General features: G+C 45.0%; 1 long non-coding RNA gene across 2 annotated transcripts in view; it reads right to left on the bottom strand.

Annotated features, from left to right (window-relative positions):
* Window positions 1-21656, bottom strand: part of LOC119531268 — a 38337-nt gene extending 16681 nt beyond the window's left edge. For both annotated transcript variants that reach the window (XR_005216292.1, XR_005216291.1), the window contains exons 1-2: window positions 21439-21656; window positions 20053-20141 (exon numbers count right to left, since the gene is read on the bottom strand). This is a non-coding gene — a long non-coding RNA (uncharacterized LOC119531268). The remainder of the gene's footprint in view (window positions 1-20052; window positions 20142-21438) is intronic.
* Between the last annotated feature and the right edge of the window lie 795 nt (window positions 21657-22451).

The raw sequence follows: 22451 nt of genomic DNA, 5'->3' as shown, positions 1-22451 counted from the left end.
ACATACTATAAATTCACCCATTCAAAGTGTACAATTCAATGGTTTTTCATAAATTCACAGATAATGTGCAACCACCAACCATGAATATTTTCATCATCTCAAAAAGAAATTCCAGGGCAGACTGGTGAGCTATAAGTTTTAGTTACTCCTCCAGGAAAGTAGGTAAAAAGCCAGGAACTGCGTGGACTGGACACCACAGAGCAATCTGTCTTTGGGCATACTTCATACAACACTCATGAAAACGTGGAACTGCTGAGATCAGCGAAATCTGTAAGTTTTTGCGGCCAGAGGACTCACGCCCCTCCCTGCCAGGCTCAGTCCCGGGGGAGGAGGGGCTGTCAGCTCCGGGAAGGAGAAGGGAGAACTGCAGTGGCTGCTCTTATAGAAAACTCATTCTACTGATTCAAACTCCAACCATAGATAGACTGAGACCAGACACCAGAGACTCTGAGAGCAGCCAGCCCAGCAGAGAGGAGACAGGCATAGAAAAAAAACAACACGGAAAACTCCAAAATAAAAGCAGAGGATTTTTGGAGTTCTGGTGAACACAGAAAGGGGAAGGGCGGAGCTCAGGCATTGAGGCGCATATGCAAATCCCGAAGCAAAGCTGATCTCTCTGCCCTGTGCACCTTTCCTTAATGGCCCTGGTTGCTTTGTCTATTAGCATTTCAATAACCCATTAGATCTCTGAGGAGGGCCGTTTTTTTTTTTTTTTTTTTTTTTTTTTAAATCCTTTTTGCTTTTTCTAAAACAATTACTCTAAGAAGCTCAATACAGAAAGCTTCAAAGAATTGAAATTTGGGCACCTCAAGTCAAGAGCAGAACTAAGAGAGCTCTGAGACAAAAGGCAATAATCCAGTGGCTGAGAAAATTCACTAAACAACACAACTTCCCAAGAAAAGGGGGGTGTCCGCTCACAGCCACCATCCTGGTGGACAGGAAACACTCCTGCCCATCGCCAGCCCCATAGCCCAGAGCTGCCACAGACAACCCAGTGTGACGGAAGTGCTTCAAATAACAGGCACACACCACAAAACTGGGCGTGGACATTAGCCTTCCCTGCAACCTCAGCTGAATCTCCCAGAGCTGGGAAGGTGGAGCAGTGTGAATTAACAAAGCCCCATTCAGCCATCATTTGAGCAGACTGGGAGCATCCCTACACAGCCCAGCAGCCCAGAACTGCCCTGGGGGGACGGCACTCACCTGTGACATAGCACAGTCATCCCTCAACAGAGGACCCGGGGTGCACGGCCTGGAAGAGGGGCCCACTTGCAAGTCTCAGGAGCCATACGCCAATACCAAAGACTTGTGGGTCAGTGGCAGAGACAAACTGTGGCAGGACTGAACTGAAGGATTAGACTATTGCAGCAGCTTTAAAACTCTAGGATCATCAGGGAGATTTGATTGTTAGGGCCACCCCCCCTCCCCGACTGCCCAGAAACACGCCCCACATACAGGGCAGGCAACACCAACTACACACGCAAGCTTGGTACACCAATTGGGCCCCACAAGACTCACTCCCCCACTCACCAAAAAGGCTAAGCAGGGGAGATCTGGCTTGTGGAGAACAGGTGGCTCGTGGACGCCACCTGCTGGTTAGTTAGAGAAAGTGTACTCCACGAAGCTGTAGATCTGATAAATTAGAGATAAGGACTTCAATAGGTCTACAAACCCTAAAAGAACCCTATCAAGTTCAACAAATGCCACGAGGCCAAAAACAACAGAAAATTATAAAGCATATGAAAAAACCAGACGATATGGATAACCCAAGCCCAAGCACCCAAATCAAAAGACCAGAAGAGACACAGCACCTAGAGCAGCTACTCAAAGAACTAAAGATGAACAATGAGACCCTAGTACGGGATATGAAGGAAATCAAGAAGACCCTAGAAGAGCATAAAGAAGACATTGCAAGACTAAATAAAAAAATGGATGATCTTATGGAAATTAAAGAAACTGTTGACCAAATTAAAAAGATTCTGGACACTCATAGTACAAGACTAGAGGAAGTTGAACAACGAATCAGTGACCTGGAAGATGACAGAATGGAAAATGAAAGCATAAAAGAAAGAATGGGGAAAAAAATTGAAAAACTCGAAATGGACCTCAGGGATATGATAGATAATATGAAACGTCCGAATATAAGACTCATTGGTGTCCCAGAAGGGGAAGAAAAGGGTAAAGGTCTAGGAAGAGTATTCAAAGAAATTGTTGGGGAAAACTTCCCAAATCTTCTAAACAACATAAATACACAAATCATAAATGCTCAGCGAACTCCAAATAGAATAAATCCAAAAAAACCCACTCCGAGACATATACTGATCACACTGTCAAACATAGAAGAGAAGGAGCAAGTTCTGAAAGCAGCAAGAGAAAAGCAATTCACCACATACAAAGGAAACAGCATAAGACTAAGTAGTGACTACTCAGCAGCCACCATGGAGGCGAGAAGGCAGTGGCACGATATATTTAAAATTCTGAGTGAGAGGAATTTCCAGCCAAGAATACTTTATCCAGCAAAGCTCTCCTTCAAATTTGAGGGAGAGCTTAAATTTTTCACAGACAAAGAAATGCTGAGAGAATTTGCTAACAAGAGACCTGCCCTACTGGAGATACTAAAGGGAGCCCTACAGACAGAGAAACAAAGGCAGGACAGAGAGACTTGGAGAAAGGTTCAGTACTAAAGAGATTCGGTATGGGTACAATAAAGGATATTAATAGAGAGAGGGAAAAATATGGTAAACATAATCCAAAGGATAAGATGGCCGATTCAAGAAATGCCTTCACGGTTTTAACGTTGAATGTAAATGGATTAAACTCCCCAATTAAAAGATATAGATTCGCAGAATGGATCAAAAAAAATGAACCATCAATATGTTGCATACAAGAGACTCATCTTAGACACAGGGACACAAAGAAACTGAAAGTGAAAGGATGGAAAAAAATATTTCATGCAAGCTACAGCCAAAAGAAAGCAGGTGTAGCAATATTAATCTCAGATAAAATAGACTTCAAATGCAGGGATGTTTTGAGAGACAAAGAAGGCCACTACATACTAATAAAAGGGGCAATTCAGCAAGAAGAAATAACAATCGTAAATGTCTATGCACCCAATCAAGGTGCCACAAAATACATGAGAGAAACACTGGCAAAACTAAAGGAAGCAATTGATGTTTCCACAATAATTGTGGGAGACTTCAACACATCACTCTCTCCTATAGATAGATCAACCAGACAGAAGACCAATAAGGAAATTGAAAACCTAAACAATCTGATAAATGAATTAGATTTAACAGACATCTACAGGACATTACATCCCAAATCACCAGGATACACATACTTTTCTAGTGCTCACGGAACTTTCTCCAGAATAGATCATATGCTGGGACATAAAACAAGCCTCAATAAATTTAAAAAGATTGAAATTATTCAAAGCACATTCTCTGACCACAATGGAATACAATTAGAAGTCAATAACCATCAGAGACTTAGAAAATTCACAAATACCTGGAGGTTAAACAACACACTCCTAAACAATCAGTGGGTTAAAGAAGAAATAGCAAGAGAAATTGCTAAATATATAGAGACGAATGAAAATGAGAACACAACATACCAAAACCTATGGGATGCAGCAAAAGCAGTGCTAAGGGGGAAATTTATAGCACTAAACGCATATATTAAAAAGGAAGAAAGAGCCAAAATCAAAGATCTAATGGATCAACTGAAGAAGCTACAAAATGAACAGCAAACCAATCCTAAACCAAGTACAAGAAAAGAAATAACAAAGATTAAAGCAGAAATAAATGACATAGAGAACAAAAAAAACAATAGAGAGGATAAATATCACCAAAAGTTGGTTCTTTGAGAAGATCAACAAGATTGACAAGTCCCTAGCTAGACTGACAAAATCAAAAAGAGAGAAGACCCATATAAACAAAATAATGAATGAAAAAGGTGATATAACTGCAGATCCTGAAGAAATTAAAAAAATTATAAGAGGATATTATGAACAACTGTATGGCAACAAACTGGATAATGTAGAGGAAATGGACAATTTCCTGGAAACATATGAACAACCTAGACTGACCAGAGAAGAAATAGAAGACCTCAACCAACCCATCACAAGCAAAGAGATCCAATCAGTCATCAAAAATCTTCCCACAAATAAATGCCCAGGGCCAGATGGCTTCACAGGGGAATTCTACCAAACTTTCCAGAAAGAACTGACACCAATCTTACTCAAACTCTTTCAAAACATTGAAAAAAATGGAACACTACCTAACTCATTTTATGAAGCTAACATCAATCTAATACCAAAACCAGGCAAAGATGCTACAAAAAAGGAAAACTACCGGCCAATCTCCCTAATGAATATAGATGCAAAAATCCTCAACAAAATACTTGCAAATCGAATCCAAAGACACATTAAAAAAATCATACACCATGACCAAGTGGGGTTCATTCCAGGCATGCAAGGATGGTTCAACATAAGAAAAACAATCAATGTATTACAACACATTAAAAACTCGAAAGGGAAAAATCAATTGATCATCTCAATAGATGCTGAAAAAGCATTTGACAAAATCCAACATCCCTTTTTGATAAAAACACTTCAAAAGGTAGGAATTGAAGGAAACTTCCTCAACATGATAAAGAACATATATGAAAAACCCACAGCCAGCATAGTACTCAATGGTGAGAGACTGAAAGCCTTCCCTCTAAGATCAGGAACAAGACAAGGATGCCCGCTGTCACCACTGTTATTCAACATTGTGCTGGAAGTGCTAGCCAGGGCAATCCGGCAAGACAAAGAAATAAAAGGCATCCAAATTGGAAAAGAAGAAGTAAAACTGTCATTGTTTGCAGATGATATGATCTTATATCTAGAAAACCCTGAGAAATCAACGATACACCTACTAGAGCTAATAAACAAATTTAGCAAAGTAGCGGGATACAAGATTAATGCACATAAGTCAGTAATGTTTCTATATGCTAGAAATGAACAAACTGAAGAGACACTCAAGAAAAAGATACCATTTTCAATAGCAACTAAAAAAATCAAGTACCTAGGAATAAACTTAACCAAAGATGTAAAAGACCTATACAAAGAAAACTACATAACTCTACTAAAAGAAATAGAAGGGGACCTTAAAAGATGGAAAAATATTCCATGTTCATGGATAGGAAGGCTAAATGTCATTAAGATGTCAATTCTACCCAAACTCATCTACAGATTCAATGCAATCCCAATCAAAATTCCAACAACCTACTTTGCAGACTTGGAAAATGCGGTCGGGGTTACTGCTTCTGGGGGGAGGGGCGGCCGGTAGCTGAGCCCTCAGCTCTCGGGGCTGCTTAAAGGGTACCGGCGGCGGGGGCTCTTTCCCGGAGGCGAGGGGGAGGCGGAGGACTTGGCCGGGTCCTCGGCGGGAGGCGTGCAAGGTGTGGAGGGCGGCGATAAGGACAAGACACTCTTCATCCAGTAGGAGTATGCGCCAAAGAGGCTTTATTCAGGGGTGATCACATGTTATATAGGCTGGTAAGAAGGGCAGGGCTGGAAAGGAGGTGAAGTAGCCTAAAATGGCAATACTGAAGGAAGAGGGGCTAGGATTGGTTCTGAGAGGACGCAGGAGCCGTTGCAGCGGGCGGGGGTTGTTCTGGCCACGGTGCATGCGCGCTGGCGGTGGCAGGAGTGGCCTTGGCACAAGGGAGTGTGTGGGCAAGATAAGGAAGTGAGGAAAGGGCGGTTGGGAGAAAGGCGGTTTCCTCCGGCAAGCCTCCCCTGCCCGTGACATTTTGGGTGAGGAAAAGGGAGCTGCCCTGACCTCGCTCCTCAGGCTCGGGGGGGCTGCAGAGGGCACTAACGCCCGTACCTACTACCCTCCCCAGGGGGTGATCAGGTCCCCTGGCCCAGGCCTGGCAAGCCGAGGTACAAGCTCAGCTACCCGCAATTCCCCTTTCTTTTCTAATTAGAGGAAGAGGCTTTACCGGAGAGGCCCGCTAAGGGTGAGGGAAGGGGGAGGTCAGGGAAGGGAAAAAGGGGTTGACGGTGGCTCGGTGAGGCTGGAGCTCAGTGTTGGTGTGGTGCCCGGGCGCTTGACAATGGCTTTGCTGCAGCGGGCTGGGCGAAGGTGAGGGGTTTAAAGTTCAGGGGTTCAGAGAAGCTGGAACTCGAGGCGAGAGCGATGTTCAAGTGATTGAGAAGGGCCTCGCGGTCGGCGGGTTGACCGGTGGCGTTGAGGTCGCGGAGGGTTGGCTGTCATCTTGGAGTGGGGGGCGTCAGAGGTGGCGAGTCGCTGATACTGGATTTGCACGAACGAGGAAAAAATGGCATCCGTTTGTTTCCTTACAAGCTGGACAATTTTGCGGATGAGGCAGGGTCCTAAGATGAGAGCTAGAATAATTATTAATAGGGGGCCAAGAAAAGGAAGGATGTATGGGAGGATGGGAGTGAAAAAACTGGACCAATAACTGGTGGCTTCACGATCTCTTTTACGCTTTTCCAGTCCTTCTCGGACCCTTTTCAGGCTGTCCTCGACGAGACCTGTGGAATTGGCATATACACAGCACTCTTCTCCTAGGGCGGCGCAGAGGCCTCCTTCTTTGAGGAGGAGAAGGTCAAGACCTCGGCGGTTTTGGAGCACTACCTCAGAGAGGGAATTGACAGAATTTTTTAGATGGTAAATAGCGTTTTGTAAGTGACGAATGTCCTCGTCAACAGCCGCCCGGAGGTGAGTTAGGGCGGAGCCTTGACTGGCTAGTGCAGCGATTCCGGTGCCAGTGCCGGCAAGACCTAGGAGGGAGGCAATTGTGAGGACGGTGATGGGCTCTCGCTTTTGTAGAAGGGCAGGAGCTGCAGTTATTTCCAGACGGAGGAAGAAGTCTTCTTCGCTGTGGTATAAGACCCTAGGGATAAGGACAATTAGGAGGCAAGTTTCTTTATATTCACTGATGATATTCGTGCTGAGACAGGGGGTAAGTCCTGTAGAGGAGCAGAGCCATTGGGAGGAGTTATGAGGAATGAGAAATTTTGCCGAGCTGCTGGGAAATGAGTAGCTGGCACAGGCAGTGAGGTCGGGAGAGTTACTGGAGCGAGGGCGGACGCACTTTCCTGTATAGGAGACTGAATGAAAGGTTAGGGGGACGGCAGAGGTATTCCAATTGCATTCCAAGGGGCTGTCCTCTGTGTTTTCTGAAAAGGAGAGGTTGGAGGCAACGGCTCATACAGGGGGGAGGAAGTGGAGAGGCAAAGCCAACAAGAGGAGGTAAGATTGGGGTTGGAGGAATTCACTGAGGTGAAGGCCGCTTGGATAAGGCCGAGGAGGGGAGAGGAGTAACGAGAGGGGGGCAGAAAAGGTTGGGGTGGTGGGGTTGGCGATGCGCTGTTTGTAGCTGAGGTGCGGTTTCCGGATGCGCTGCTTGTACTTGAGGTGCGGCTGGAAGGCTGTGGAAAAAGGGGGTTAAGGACTTGGTTGGGACCTATGCCAGAGGGTGTTTTTAATGCAGTATTTTGGCATAGTTGGCTTACAGCCTCCTTTTTTATGAGAATAAGTGATCCTCGGTCGCCTCCTTTCTCATAGATTCTGAAGCCTCAAGTTTGACCGAGTAACCAGGAGGGATCAGTGGGGAGCTGCACTGTAAGATTAAGATGTGTGCAGGATCCCTCACTTTCTTGGCCGAGCCAGTTAACAGTAGGGAGTTTGCACCCTGTAGGGGCCCACTTTAAGGTAAGGTAATGATTAGGAACAGGAGGCTTCCAATTAGTGGCTAATGTTTCACACCCCCAGTATGCACAGTAGTACTCGTTGGGGGAATTACAGTACGATTTTCCAGGATTTGAGGATGGGCACATGTAATATTGGGCCTGGGGATCACTTACCTTTCGAGCGCAGGTTTCTTCGACTCTGGAGACAAAGGTGGCGAAAGGCTTACTCGGCTCCTGGAAGAGCTTGGTGAATTTATTAGGCCGACAGGCAGAGCAGTTGGCAAATGCTCGTAAGGCGATTCCCCAAAGGATAGGCCAAAAGGTGGCAGGTGCATTAATATAAGCAGACGCATTTAGAAACGCTCCCGTGCCTAGATAGGCTTCGGGGTGATGATAGACTCCAGTGGCTGCGTCTTGCTCACTTTGCTTAGCTGCTTCCGCCTGGAAGTGAGCACGCCAGTCAACAAACTGACCGGGGTTAAGAATGGAACGGGCAAGCGAGGCCCAGTCTTGGGGGATGCAATAGTCCATGCCGAGATCCTGCAGTATTTGGGAAGCGTATGGGCTACCTAACCCGTCCTCCTTGACGGCCCTGCGAAGCTGCTTGATAGTATCTGAGTCAATGGGATACCAGTCATACGGTTTCTGTGGGGTGGGGGCAAGGTTAAGAGGAAAGCAGCGAAAAGCACGAGAGAAAGGAGGACGCGCTTGCAGAGGGCTTGGCGCGGGAGTGGGGGTAGGGGGAGCGTTGCCCCAAGGGTTGCCTTGAGGTGCAGAAGGCAGCCAGGGGTTGTTAGTCGGCAGGGTGGAAGGAGCGGCGGCAGCTGCCGGCAGCGGTTCCGAGGGGGAGCTCGCCGAAGGGGGAGGCGGGAGTGGGAGGCCCCAAGCGTCGCAAGATGGCGGCGCGGTGGGCGTGGCTAAGACACAAGATGGTGGATCAGCCCCGCCCTGTGAAAGGGCAGGGTTCAAGGCACAAGATGGTGGACTAGCTCCGCCCTGTGGAAGGGCGGGGTAAAGCGTATGTGGTTTCCGGCCCAGCTTAGGGCTGATGTCATCGCCGGAGCATTTCCTCCCCTCGATGGAAGAAGAAGGAGGAAGTTCGCCATCTTGGCGTGGCGCAGTGTTATTTTGCTTTTTGGGAGTCACCTCGAGCGCGTTGTTAATCTGCTCGACTAAGGACTCCGTGTCCGAGTCATGATTTGAATTAGTATCGCTGTCTGAATCTGTTGACTGGGTTGATAGGGCCTCCTTGGATTTAATGGGGCCTCGATCAGGGGGGAGGGAGCCTTGAAGGCAGGAGCGGATGGTTATCAAGGTGGGGAGCAAGCCGGGAGGGAAGCGCTTGCTCTCATGTTCCATGGCGTTGGTGACTCGATCAATAAGACGATCATAAATAACAGGGTCCCAAAGATGGCAAGTGGTGAGCCATGGGTTAAAGGGCAGCAGGAGGTCCCAGTATATCTGCAGCTGCCGGACAGACACTTTACAGCGATGCGTGTCTAGGAGACCCGCTAGAGCACGAACTTGAGGTGCCTGGCACGTAGATAGATGATTACCCATAGCTGAGGGGAGAGGAGGGGGAGTTGTTTACCGAGCAGAGAGAATGAGATAAACCGTGGCCGCGAGGCCGAAGGAGACGGCGAGAGCAGAAAGCAGTGCCCTTTGGCAACGGGAGCAGTCGGGGGGGGGGGTTGCAAAGAGGCACACGGCGCCAAATGAGGAGACAAAGATACAAAGAACTACAGCAAAGTAATGGAGGGGAAGAGGGAGAGCGTTAGGAGGAACGGGGGTCATAGAAGTGCGCATACAAGAGGACGAAGAGAGCGTGGGGGAAGGGAGGAGCGGCTTCGGAGCAGTGAACCTGACACGGCTCCGGAAGCGGCGAAGGAGAGGCGGCCCTTACCTTGCAGGCGAGGAAACGGGAAGCTGGAGAGGCGTCCGGGTGAGCGGGCGACCTGCTGAACTGTTGTGTGGAGACGCCCCTCACACAGGGCACCAGTTGCAGTCGGGGTTACTGCTTCTGGGGGGAGGGGCGGCCGGTAGCTGAGCCCTCAGCTCTCGGGGCTGCTTAAAGGGTACCGGCGGCGGGGGCTCTTTCCCGGAGGCGAGGGGGAGGCGGAGGACTTGGCCGGGTCCTCGGCGGGAGGCGTGCAAGGTGTGGAGGGCGGCGATAAGGACAAGACACTCTTCATCCAGTAGGAGTATGCGCCAAAGAGGCTTTATTCAGGGGTGATCACATGTTATATAGGCTGGTAAGAAGGGCAGGGCTGGAAAGGAGGTGAAGTAGCCTAAAATGGCAATACTGAAGGAAGAGGGGCTAGGATTGGTTCTGAGAGGACGCAGGAGCCGTTGCAGCGGGCGGGGGTTGTTCTGGCCACGGTGCATGCGCGCTGGCGGTGGCAGGAGTGGCCTTGGCACAAGGGAGTGTGTGGGCAAGATAAGGAAGTGAGGAAAGGGCGGTTGGGAGAAAGGCGGTTTCCTCCGGCAAGCCTCCCCTGCCCGTGACATTTTGGGTGAGGAAAAGGGAGCTGCCCTGACCTCGCTCCTCAGGCTCGGGGGGGCTGCAGAGGGCACTAACGCCCGTACCTACTACCCTCCCCAGGGGGTGATCAGGTCCCCTGGCCCAGGCCTGGCAAGCCGAGGTACAAGCTCAGCTACCCGCAGAAAAGCTAGTTATCAAATTTATTTGGAAAGGGAAGATGCCTCGAATTGCCAAAGACACTCTAAAAAAAAAAAACGAAGTGGGAGGACTTACACTCCCTGACTTTGAAGCTTATTATAAAGCCACAGTTGCCAAAACAGCATGGTACTGGCACAAAGATAGACATATAGATCAATGGAATCGAATTGAGAATTCAGAGATAGACCCTCAGATCTATGGCCGACTGATCTTTGATAAGGCCCCCAAAGTCACCGAACTGAGCCATAATGGTCTTTTCAACAAATGGGGCTGGGAGAGTTGGATATCCATATCCAAAAGAATGAAAGAGGACCCCTACCTCACCCCCTACACAAAAATTAACTCAAAATGGACCAAAGATCTCAATATAAAAGAAAGTACCATTAAACTCCTAGAAGATAATGTAGGAAAACATCTTCAAGACCTTGTATTAGGAGGCCACTTCCTAGACTTTACACCCAAAGCACAAGCAACAAAAGAGAAAATAGATAAATGGGAACTCCTCAAGCTTAGAAGTTTCTGCACCTCAAAGGAATTTCTCAAAAAGGTAAAGAGGCAGCCAACTCAATGGGAAAAAATTTTTGGAAACCATGTATCTGACAAAAGACTGATATCGTGCATATACAAAGAAATCCTACAACTCAATGACAATAGTACAGACAGCCCAATTATAAAATGGGCAAAAGATATGAAAAGACAGTTCTCTGAAGAGGAAATACAAATGGCCAAGAAACACATGAAAAAATGTTCAGCTTCACTAGCTATTAGAGAGATGCAAATTAAGACCACAATGAGATACCATCTAACACCGGTTAGAATGGCTGCCATTAAACAAACAGGAAACTACAAATGCTGGAGGGGATGTGGAGAAATTGGAACTCTTCTTCATTGTTGGTGGGACTGTATAATGGTTCAGCCACTCTGGAAGTCAGTCTGGCAGTTCCTTAGAAAACTAGATATAGAGCTACCATTCGATCCAGCGATTGCACTTCTCGGTATATACCCGGAAGATCGGAAAGCAGTGACACGAACAGATATCTGCACGCCAATGTTCATAGCAGCATTATTCACAATTGCCAAGAGATGGAAACAACCCAAATGTCCTTCAACAGATGAGTGGATAAATAAAATGTGGTATATACACACGATGGAATACTACGCGGCAGTAAGAAGGAACGATCTGGTAAAACATATGACAACATGGATGAACCTTGAAGACATAATGCTGAGCGAAATAAGCCAGGCACAAAAAGAGAAATATTATATGCTACCACTAATGTGAACTTTGAAAAATGTAAAACAAATGGTTTATAATGTAGAATGTAGGGGAACTAGCAGCAGAGAGCAATTAAGGAAGGGGGAACAATAATCCAAGAAGAACAGATAAGCTACTTAACGTTCTGGGGATGCCCAGAAATGACTATGGTCTGTTAATTTCTGATGGATGTAGTAGGAACAAGTTCACTGAAATGTTGCTATATTATGTAACTTTCTTGGGGTAAAGTAGGAACATGTTGGAAGTTAAGCAGTTATCTTAGGTTAGTTGTCTTTTTCTTACTCCCTTGTTATGGTCTCTTTGAAATGTTCTTTTATTGTATGTTTGTTTTCTTTTTAACTTTTTTTTTCATACAGTTGATTTAAAAAAGAAGGGAAAGTTAAAAAAAAAAAAAAAGAAAAGAAAAAAGACAAACAAGGAAAAAAAAAAAAAAAGATGTAGTGCCCCCTTGAGAAGCCTGTGGAGAATGCAGGGGTATTCGCCTACCCCACCTCCATGGTTGCTAACATGACCACAGACATAGGGGACTGGTGGTTTGATGGGTTGACCCCTCTACCATAAGTTTTACCCTTGGGAAGACGGTTGCTGCAAAGGAGAGGCTAGGCCTCCCTGTATTTGTGCCTAAGAGTCTCCTCCTGAATGCCTCTTTGTTGCTCAGATGTGGCCCTCTCTCTCTGGCTAAGCCAACTTGAAAGGTGAAATCACTGCCCTCCCCCCTACGTGGGATCAGACACCCAGGGAAGTGAATCTCCCTGGCAACGTGGAATATGACTCCCGGGGAGGAATGTAGACCCGGCATCGTGGGATGGAGAACATCTTCTTGACCAAAAGGGGGATATGAAAGGAAATGAAATAAGCTTCAGTGGCAGAGAGATTCCAAAACGAGCCGAGAGATCACTCTGGTGGGCACTCTTACGCACACTTTATACAACCTTTTTTAGGTTCTAAAGAATTGGGGTAGCTGGTGGTGGATACCTGAAACTATTAAACTACAACCCAGAACCCATGAATCTCGAAGACAGTTGTATAAAAATGTAGCTTATGAGGGGTGACAGTGGGATTGGGAAAGATATAAGGACCAAACTCCACTTTGTCTAGTTTATGGATGGATGTGTAGAAAAGTAGGGGAAGGAAACAAACAGACAAAGGTACCCAGTGTTCTTTTTTACTTCAATTGCTCTTTTTCACTCTAATTATTATTCTTGTTATTTTTGTGTGTGTGCTAATGAAGGTGTCAGGGATTGATTTAGGTGATGAATGTACAACTATGTAATGGTACTGTAAACAATCGAAAGTACAATTTGTTTTGTATGACTGCGTGGTATGTGAATATATCTCAATAAAATGATGATTAAAAAAAAAAAAAAAAAAAAAGAAATTCCAAACCCTCTAGCTAACTACCACTCCTCTAACTCCTCCTCACCCCCAGCCCCAAGCAACCATTAGTCTACTTTCTGTCTCAATGAATCTGTCTTTTCTGGACTTCCATATGAATGGAATCATATAGTATGTGGTCTTTTGTTTCTGGCTTCTTTGACTCAGCATAGTGTTTTCAAAGTTCATCCATGTATCAGTAAAACTATCAGCACTTTGTTCCTTTATATGGATAAATCATGTTCCATTGTATGGATAGACCATATTTTGTGTATGCATTTGTCCATTGATGGACATTTGGATTGTTTTCCCACTTGGCCTATTGTGAATAATGCTGCTGTAAACATTTGGGTACAAGTCTTTGGATGTATATTTTCATTTCTCTTGGGTATATATCTGAATGAAATTGCTAGGTCATATGATAAATCTATGCTTAATCCATAATATTTTGCCATAATTGCTGAGGAGCTGAGGGTCTAATCCCAATAATAAATACCTGTATTAGTTTTATATTGCTAGGCTAACAAATTACCACAAATTTAGCGGCTTAAAACAGCACAAAAGTATTATCTTACAGATTTGTAAGCTTTGTAGTTTGGAAGTCTCCCTGGGCTAAAATCACAGTGTCAACAAGGCTGTGCTCCCTTCTGGAGGTTCTGGGTTGGCTCTGTTTCCTTGCCTTTCCAGCTTCTAGAGGCCACCCTCCTTCCTTCACCTTCAAAGCCAGCAACAGCAGGTCAAGTTCTCACATAGTATCACTGTGACCTCCTCTGTCTCCCTCTTCTTCATTTAAGGACCCTTATTAGGCCCACCCAAAAAATCCAGGATAATCTCTCCATTTTAAGGTCAGTTAATCATCTACCTTAATTCCACCTGCATCCTTATTTCCCCTTTGCCACAGGTTCCAGGAATTAGGACATGGGCATCTGTGGGGACATGTGGTGTACACGTTACCTTATTCCATTTCACTCATAGTGGTTCTGCTTCTCTGATCCTTCCCTAACTGATACATTGCCTCAGACCAAGGGACCATGTTATGGCAGATGAGGTGCAAAAATGGGCACGTGACCCACCACTCAGAAGCAACCAATTACAGCAAAGACACAGCTGGCTGTGAGTCCTGAGGGGTGAGGTGCTGGGTTCCCAACAGTTAGGATACAAGGGTCTGGGAGCCCAGGGTGGGAGAGGCTCCTCCCAACATCACTCCCAGCACCCCCCAGGAAGTACTTCCTGTCCCCTAGTTTCTTTTTGGGGAGGAGGGACAAGGGAATGCATCACCAAGAGATGCAGTAAGGGCTCCCACCTGGTTATTTGGAGCACCTTGTGCAGGAGGCCAGCAGGCAAAGACAGGGGTCCAAGGTTATTCACCCCAGTTATTACAAAGTGACGGAGTGGCCGCTACACAATGGGGCAGAGAGGCAGGGAGTTCATCAGGGCACATGTCGGTGCTTCCGCACCCAGTGAGGGCTGTGAGTGGTCAAGCACAGTAACAGGGCAGAGTCATCAGAGTGCAGACCTTCGGGGATAAAAATCTGGGCTATCCCACTAGACAAGCAACTGGCCCAGGAGAAGTGCTGGCCAAGAGTGTGGAGAATCCACGAGGGGTGGAAGAGGAGGGAGAAGATGAGAATTATGGCCCTGAGACCATCTTCAGCAAAAGGGGCCATCGCAGTCCCACTAATCTCCTTATTGGGGACATTTTTTATTCTATCAAATTGAGATCCACCCTCACCTGGAAGAATCAGAGCATGAAGTGGATAAACATGGGACATCAGTGGTTTGGGAGGCTCGGGGTGGATGGTAGCAGACGCTGTTGACACCTCTCCATATCTCCTAGGCACTAAATATTTCTGAACATGAAGGAAACTTCCAGTACCTGCAACTCTGCCTGAAGATGTTTTCTGACTGTCGGAGCCCATTTTACCAAAGGGTTGTTGAGAGTTGGTATCTGGTGGGTAGAGGCCAGGGATGCTGCTAAAACCCCATAATGTCCCCCATCCCTCCCACCCAGCAAAGAATTATCTGGCTCAATATATCAAGTACTGAGGGTGAGAAATTCTGATGCAGGCAGTAGTTAACAATGCTGCTGATATCACAGAAAGGCAAATGGACATGGCATCTCTTCTGATAGATGCCCACACCATCACCACCAAAGAAATCTTACCAAAAAATAAGACTAAATCAGTCATGCCTCTCATTCTAACTACCAGTTTATGGGAAATACAGGACACTGATGAATTGTTAAAATGAAACCATAGGGATACAGCCAACAAAATCCAGAGTATGAGAAACACTACAAGACAAACTCTTCAGAATACACAGCAAGGGGACAAAAGGAAGAGTTTCCGTTTCCTGGCTGCTAAAACAAATACCATGCACCTTGGAACACCTCTGAAGACCATCCCAGCTTCAGAGCTCCTCAAGCTCCCTCTGCCCAGTCCTGCTTCTTCCCCTCCTTGCATGGGGTTGATCTGGAGAGCCCTCCTTAATAAACTTCCTCCATGCTAACCTCTGTCTCAGAGCCTGCTTCCTGCAACAAGATGAAACAAGACTGGCCATGGGTTGCTAATTCCTGAAACTGGATGCAGCAGGCAGAATTCTAAGATGAGTCACAAGATTTGCTGTGCCCCTAGTGTAAACACCCTGTATAATCCCCAGAACTGTGAGCATGATGGATTTTATTCCCATGATTAGATTAAGTTATATAGCACAGTTGCCCTTAAAAGATAGGGAAATTATCTGGGGAGCCCTGACCTAATCACCTGAGCCCTTTAAAAGCAAAGCATTTTCTCTGCTCCTAGAAGAAAAGGAAGTCAGAGATTTGAAGCATGAGGATTCGATGTGCTGTTATTGCTTGAAGATGAAGGGGGTCTCTTGGCAAGGAATGTGGGCCAACTGTAGAAGCTGAGAGCAGCCACTGGCTGGCAAGGAAAAGATCCTTAGTCCTACAACCACAAGGATCTGAGTTCAGCCAGCAACACGAATGAGCCTGGAAGAAGATTTTTCCCCAGAGCCTCAGTCCAGCCAACACCTTGATTTTCAGCTTTCTGATATCAATATCCTGAGCAGAGAACCCAGGCCATCCAGACTCCTGACCTATGGAAGTGTGAGCTAACAGATGTTGTTTTAAGCTACTAAGTTTGTGGAATTTGTTGAGCAGCAATTGAAAGCTAACACACTGGGTGATGGGTTCATGGCGGTTCATTAGCCTTTCCTCTCTATTTTTGTACATGTTAGAAATTTTCCATCATCATGATAAATGTTTAAAAGACTAATTTTAATGTTGTTTATCTAAGCTGAGTGGGTAATAAGAGTTCATGATACTATTTTCTCTAGTTTTATGAGAATATAAAATTTCCCATATTAAAAAGTTTTAAAATTATTTTTAATGACCTAACCGCAGCCAATTTGATTAGGTTGTTCTTACATGTCTTTGCAAGCAAATGACTGATGACCACCAGCCTTCCAAAAGGATTTAGTACCCAGCGGCTCACGTCATTCGGTTTCTCAACAGGAGCAGCAGCATTTCGAATTGTCCCTTTGCATGGATTTTCACTCCCAAGGGCACCCTAATGAGATTCCCGAGGCATGAAAAAGAGGCGTGGCTTTCTTTATAAAGTGGAGAAGGGTGCTTGTAAACAGAAATGTGAACCCCTAGTGTTGTGTGCTCAGCAGAGGGGTTTTAGGAAAGAGTATTTATGGAAGTTGTGAAATTGAAAATCAATTGCCTTAAAACAGTGGTTCTCAACTGGAGGCCATTGTCATCTCCTGCCTACCCCCACCTGCCCCCCAGGGAACATCTGGTGATGTCTGGGGACATTTTTGGTTGTCATGACTCAGGCAGCTTGGGTGCTGCTGGCCTCTTAATGGGGTAGAGGCCAGGGATTCTACTCAACATCCTACAATGTCCAGGACAGTTCCCTCCCCCCAACAAAGTATTATCTGCTCCAAATTGTCAATTGCACCAAGGTTGAGACCCTCCTTTCAAAGTGTCCATGTCCATGTACTTCTTGGAGAGCCAGCAGGAACCCCCAGCCCCTGGGGTGTGCATACCCCTGACTGTTGCTTCTTTGGGAGAAATGTTTCTTTATAATGCATTAATTTAGAATTTGCTATTACTAAAAATTATCGCTTATTCCTGGGCAGGCAGGAGGGAATGATCTCACATCTGGTCATGGTAGATAGAGGCCAGCTGCCCCAGGCCTGCAGCAGGACAGCCTTATTTCATGCTAAAGGAGATAGAAAAGGCGCCAGCAGGGCTTGGAACAACTCAAGATGGCCCAGCTTGAGTGAAAGGCCTGGAGCTTCGGGGGAACCGTGGGGCCAGACCTCTCCCCATGGTGGGATTGTAGGGCTTCTGGAAAGAATGACAATGCACCATCAGTCCTCCTGGAGAACGGTTAATCTTGAGCCAGATAATGAAGACTTGGAGAAATCCTTAAAACCTGAGTCAGGAAGGCTCTTCTCCCTCTGAGTTTAAGATGTGTGGGTGCCTGCCCTCCATGTGGGGAGACTTGTTCAAGGGCTTTCCTTTTCTAAAGAGGTGAGCTGGCCCCACAAGGTGATTGGAGGCTGGCAGCCTGAAGGCCCCGCCTGGCAGCTTCTAGCATCTAGCAGCATTACAAGTTACAGCCTGTGATGAAATTCCCTTCCATTATCTTCAACTCTCCCATGAAGTCATATGAAATTTGCAAACTTGTTTCACTTTTCTCTTTGGAAAACTAAGGGAGGGGTCTGTCCCCACATTCGATTGAACTGGTAAAGGGTATAGCAGATGGCAGGAGGTGCCCTGTGGTACCTGAGCCATGGCCCATAGGGGTGGGAAAGCAGAAAGGGGGCTCTGTGGCTAGATACCCAGCCCAGGCAGGGAGGGACAATCGAAGGTGGCCTTTTGGAGATCCCCAAGAATACTGGAGAAAGGAGACTCTACAAAAACACTAGTCCTCACAGAGTCACCAGGGGGCAGGTTCAAGCTATGGTAACATGAGCACTAAAAACTGATGGGACTTCCCCTAGATTGCAAGCTCTTACAGCAGTCACATCTATTCCTGAGTTGTAATGGTTATCTCTAAATCTTGAACTGCTGAGCTCCTTGTGTATAACCTGTTCAGTCTCTGGAAATTTGGGTATCTGTGTGATGCCCGAAACTGAGAGCTAGAGCTCAGCAGCTATGAATGACCATATTAGCACATACAGCAACTGTCAAAAAAGCTGAAAAAAGAGTCCAGACTTCCATTTGGGATTATAAATGAAGTGAATCTGGTTAGGACTAAGGTAAATCAGGCAAAAGGGTAAAAGATGATACTGACTGTGTTTTAAAACTTCAACTTCTTTGTGAGAACAAGAGAAGAGATGTTTATTTGGTGCAGGATCTATCTTTTCTGTAGCACACTAAATAATTTAACTTGTATGGTCAGTTATTCAAACACCATAAGTACATGGAACTTTGAATAGGAAGTGAGATCTGGTAGGTTTAAACAGGTTAGTGTGAAATCCTGATACATCCCAAAGTAATTTGGGCAGAAAATAAAAATGTATTTGCAGGGCTCCCCTGAGGAACTGGGGGAAAATGCAGAAATGTTGGGCTTCCCCAGCTGTGTTATTACTGATTGTGCCAGTTTGAATGCATTTTGTCCCCCAAACGCCATTATCTTTGATGCAGTCTTGTAGGACAGACTTTTGGTGCTGTTTAGATTTGCTTGGAATGTGCCCCACCCAGCTGTGGGTGGTGACTCTAGTGGGATACTCCCATGGAGGCATGGCCCTGCCCATTCAGGGTGGGCCTTGATCAGTGGAGCCATATAAACATGCTGACTCAAAGAGACTGAACAGAGTGCAGCTGTGAGTGATGTTTTGCTAGAGAGGAACATCCTGGGAGAAAGCCATTTTGAAACCAGAACTTTGGAGCAGACGCCAGCCACATGCCTTCCCAGCTAACAGAGGTTTTCCGGATGCCATTGGCCATCCTCCAGTGAAGGTACCTGATTACTGATGTGTTACCTTGGACACTTTATGGCCTTAAGACTGTAACTGTGTAGCCAAATAAACCCCCTTTTTATAAAAGCCAATCCATCTCTGGTGTTTTGCATTCCGCAGCATTAGCAAACTAGAACACTGATATTCACACAAGCATCGAGGACTGACAATTTAGTAGGACAAGCCCTCGATCTGGGGTCTTTCCCTTATGAAGCTTGTTACTGTAAAGGAGAGGCTAAGCTTACTTATAATTGTGCCTAAGAGTCTCCCCCAGAGAACCTCTTTGTTGCTCAGATGTGACCTCTCTCTCTCTAAGCCCACTTGGCAGGTAAACTCACTGTGTGGGACATGACTCCCATGGGTGTAAATCCCCCTGGCAACGTGGGACATGACTCCTGGGGATGCACCTGGACCCAGCATCGTGTGATTGAGAAAATCTTCTTGACAAAAATGGGGAAGAGAAATGAAACAAAATAAAGTTTCAGTAGCTGATACATTTCAAATGGAGCAGAGAAGTCACTCTGGAGAGCATTCATATGTGCTTTATAGATTTCCCTTTTTAGTTTTTAGTGTGCTGGAATGGCTAGAGGGAAATGCCTGAAGCTGTCAAACTGCAACCCAGTAGCCTTGATTCTTGAAGACGACTGTATAACTATGTAGCTTACATGGTGTTACTGTGTGGTTGTGAAAACCTTGTGGCTCACACTCCCTTTATCCAGTGTATTAACAGATGAGTAGAAAAATGAGGACAAAAATTAAATGAAAAATAGGATGGAATGGGGGGGCATGGAATGTTTTACATGTTCTTTTTTACTTTTATTTTTATTTTTTTTAGAGTAAGGAAAATGTTCAAAATTGATTGTGGTGATGAATGCACCCCTATATGATGGTACTGTGAACCACTGATTGTACACTGTGGATGATTGTAGGGTATGTGACTATATCTCAATAAAACTGTGTTAAAAAAAAAAAAAAACTAATGGGACCTCATTCTCCTGCTATAGATTGGTGAGGGCTAAGCCAGGAAATACAGTGACCTACCTTTATCTAGAATCTTCTGATCCATGAGAAAGTCAAAGTCTCACTTGTAGTATTGATTTCTCCAAAGAAAGGTAGAATGGATTTTCTAACTACAAAAAAAAAAAAAAAGTTTTGCTTGTTCCACAGAGATTACAGTGAATTTCTTATAAATTATTACATAGAACCTCATCAAATATTTTCTAGTCTTCCCACTATTTTCTATCTGCAGTTGCATTTAGAACTTAATATGTGCCAGTATCATGTGTGTAAAATTCTTAAATATCACAATACTATGTATTCATTTTCAAATCAGGGGAATAAGTTAGAAAATAATAGAATTATTATTTTCTATTATTATGGTGTTCCTTGATATAGTCAGTCAATTTGGTAGAAGCATTAACTTCTTCAGATCACCTGATAATGTGTTTTTAACAATTATTATCAATACATGTCATTGAGAAATATCAGAAAAAATATGTATGTATATTTGACAAGAAAGAAGAAAAAAATTACCAGAATTACACCACCAGGAGGCAGAATTAATGTTATAGCAGAAACCTGTCCAAAATGACTGATTGACAAGAGATATATAGAGAGAGAGCGAGAGAGAGAGAGGGAGAGATAGAGAGGGTGAGAGAGTATAGCCATAGCTCTGGCTACAGAGAAACAAGTTCAAAGCTGAAATTCAGACTGATTAGCACCTGCTAATCACATACCACTGGTTACATATTTTTCATATTGCCTCCAGAAGTTACAGGCCATAATATTTCATAACCTGATCTCTTTCATGACAAAATATGTCTACAATAACATTTTTATCTCTGGATTGTCATATGCAACAGACTGTCATTCAGATTTGTTCAAAGTTATTCAGCCAATTCCCTGTTTTTGAACATCTAATTTGTTACCAATTTTTATACTATTCTAAGCAATATTGCAATGAACTTCCTACTTCCTAATCTTGCATATCGCTTATTTACGTCCTTAGGATATACTCTTAGAAAAGCATATACATTTTTAAGTCTTTTGATCCCTATTGTCAAATTGCCCTCCTGAAGTTTAGTACAGCTATGATATTGATTTTCCTTTCAAAGCATCTAAATGCATAAGACAAGCATGCTTAGAAACTGGGAGAAGTCATCTGAAATTACTAATTACTCATGGAGTTTGCATATATATATTTACCCTGAGCCAGAAGAATTCATTCAATTTCACTAAAATCATAACTGTATGGAAAATAATAAATGACTTTGGGATTTTTTTTTTTTTTTAAGAGAAGAGGTTGGTAAAATGAACCATTTGTCTGCAAATTTATTTTCCTGCAAAACTAACCAGGGGTTGCACCTCAAGCTTCCTTCTGAAACTGGCCGGCACCAGCTTTGTCTGCGTTCTTTTCCTGTAACTCACCTCTTCATGGCGACTGTCACCAAGAATAAATCCGTGAGCTCAGGCGTGGGTCTTCCTAGTTGTGCTGCTGTTTGTCATTTCAGGAAAAGGAAGTTGAAAAAGAAGAACAGGAGGGGGTAGGGGCTGGGGAGCAGAAGGCTGAGCACATTCATTCATTCTACAAATCCTGAGTGGATCCTGTGTGACCACCGGCTCTTCTTTCAACAGATATAAGGATCCTCTGCTTCGACTAATTATGGATTTAGGATGTGTACAGCTTTGTATTGTCCCTTTTGTTTTACTCATCTTTGAAGAAGTGTAAACTCCTCCCATTCTTTGTTGCCTGTTTACCCACTTCCTCAAATTGAAAGTGTCTTTTATTTTGAAAATTTCCCAGTGACTAGGAAAGCAGTGTCTAGTTACACTTCCTCTCCATGCGGTGAAGCTGATTTTTATCATGTGTTGAACTTAAAAAGCAAAAACTCAACCACCATAAGAAAAGGTAAACTCCCGAGTTTACCATCCTAGAGTGTGTGGGAATAGATAATTCAGAATTATTATCAAGCACGTCTTCAGTTTTGCAGTTAGAAACAAAACGGTATCTGGAAGGGAAAAAGGAGCTTCAGGGTGCCTGAACCTGATTCAAATCCCAGCCACCCAATGGCTGTGTGAGCTTGGGCAGACAACGCCACCTCTCTGTGCCTAAAAAACCCAAATAGTGAGGAATATAAAATTGACGTGCTTGCACCCCTAGCACAGGTCTGGCGCCGGGATAACCCGTGAGGGACGCTTCCAGCAGAGTGCGTGGTTCCTGGTTGGCAGGATGATCTAGAACTTCTGAATCATGTGCTTCAGACGCAGATGTCTTCAGTTATAAAATGAGGGATGATGCTGACGCTGACTGGAAACCATATCAGCCTGCCCCGCCCCGCAGGCGTTCCCATTGCAGTAAACCTTGCCCCATTTCTTTCCGCGGCTCGGGCGGAGAACTTTGCGCCACCCCCGGGAATCCTCCCACATTCCATCCGCGGGAA

The sequence above is a fragment of the Choloepus didactylus genome, chromosome 1 (assembly GCF_015220235.1).
Source record: "Choloepus didactylus isolate mChoDid1 chromosome 1, mChoDid1.pri, whole genome shotgun sequence".
NCBI lineage: Eukaryota > Metazoa > Chordata > Mammalia > Pilosa > Megalonychidae > Choloepus > Choloepus didactylus.
The sequence above is the reverse complement of the archived record's forward strand: the minus strand, read 5'-3'. Positions and strand labels throughout refer to the sequence as shown.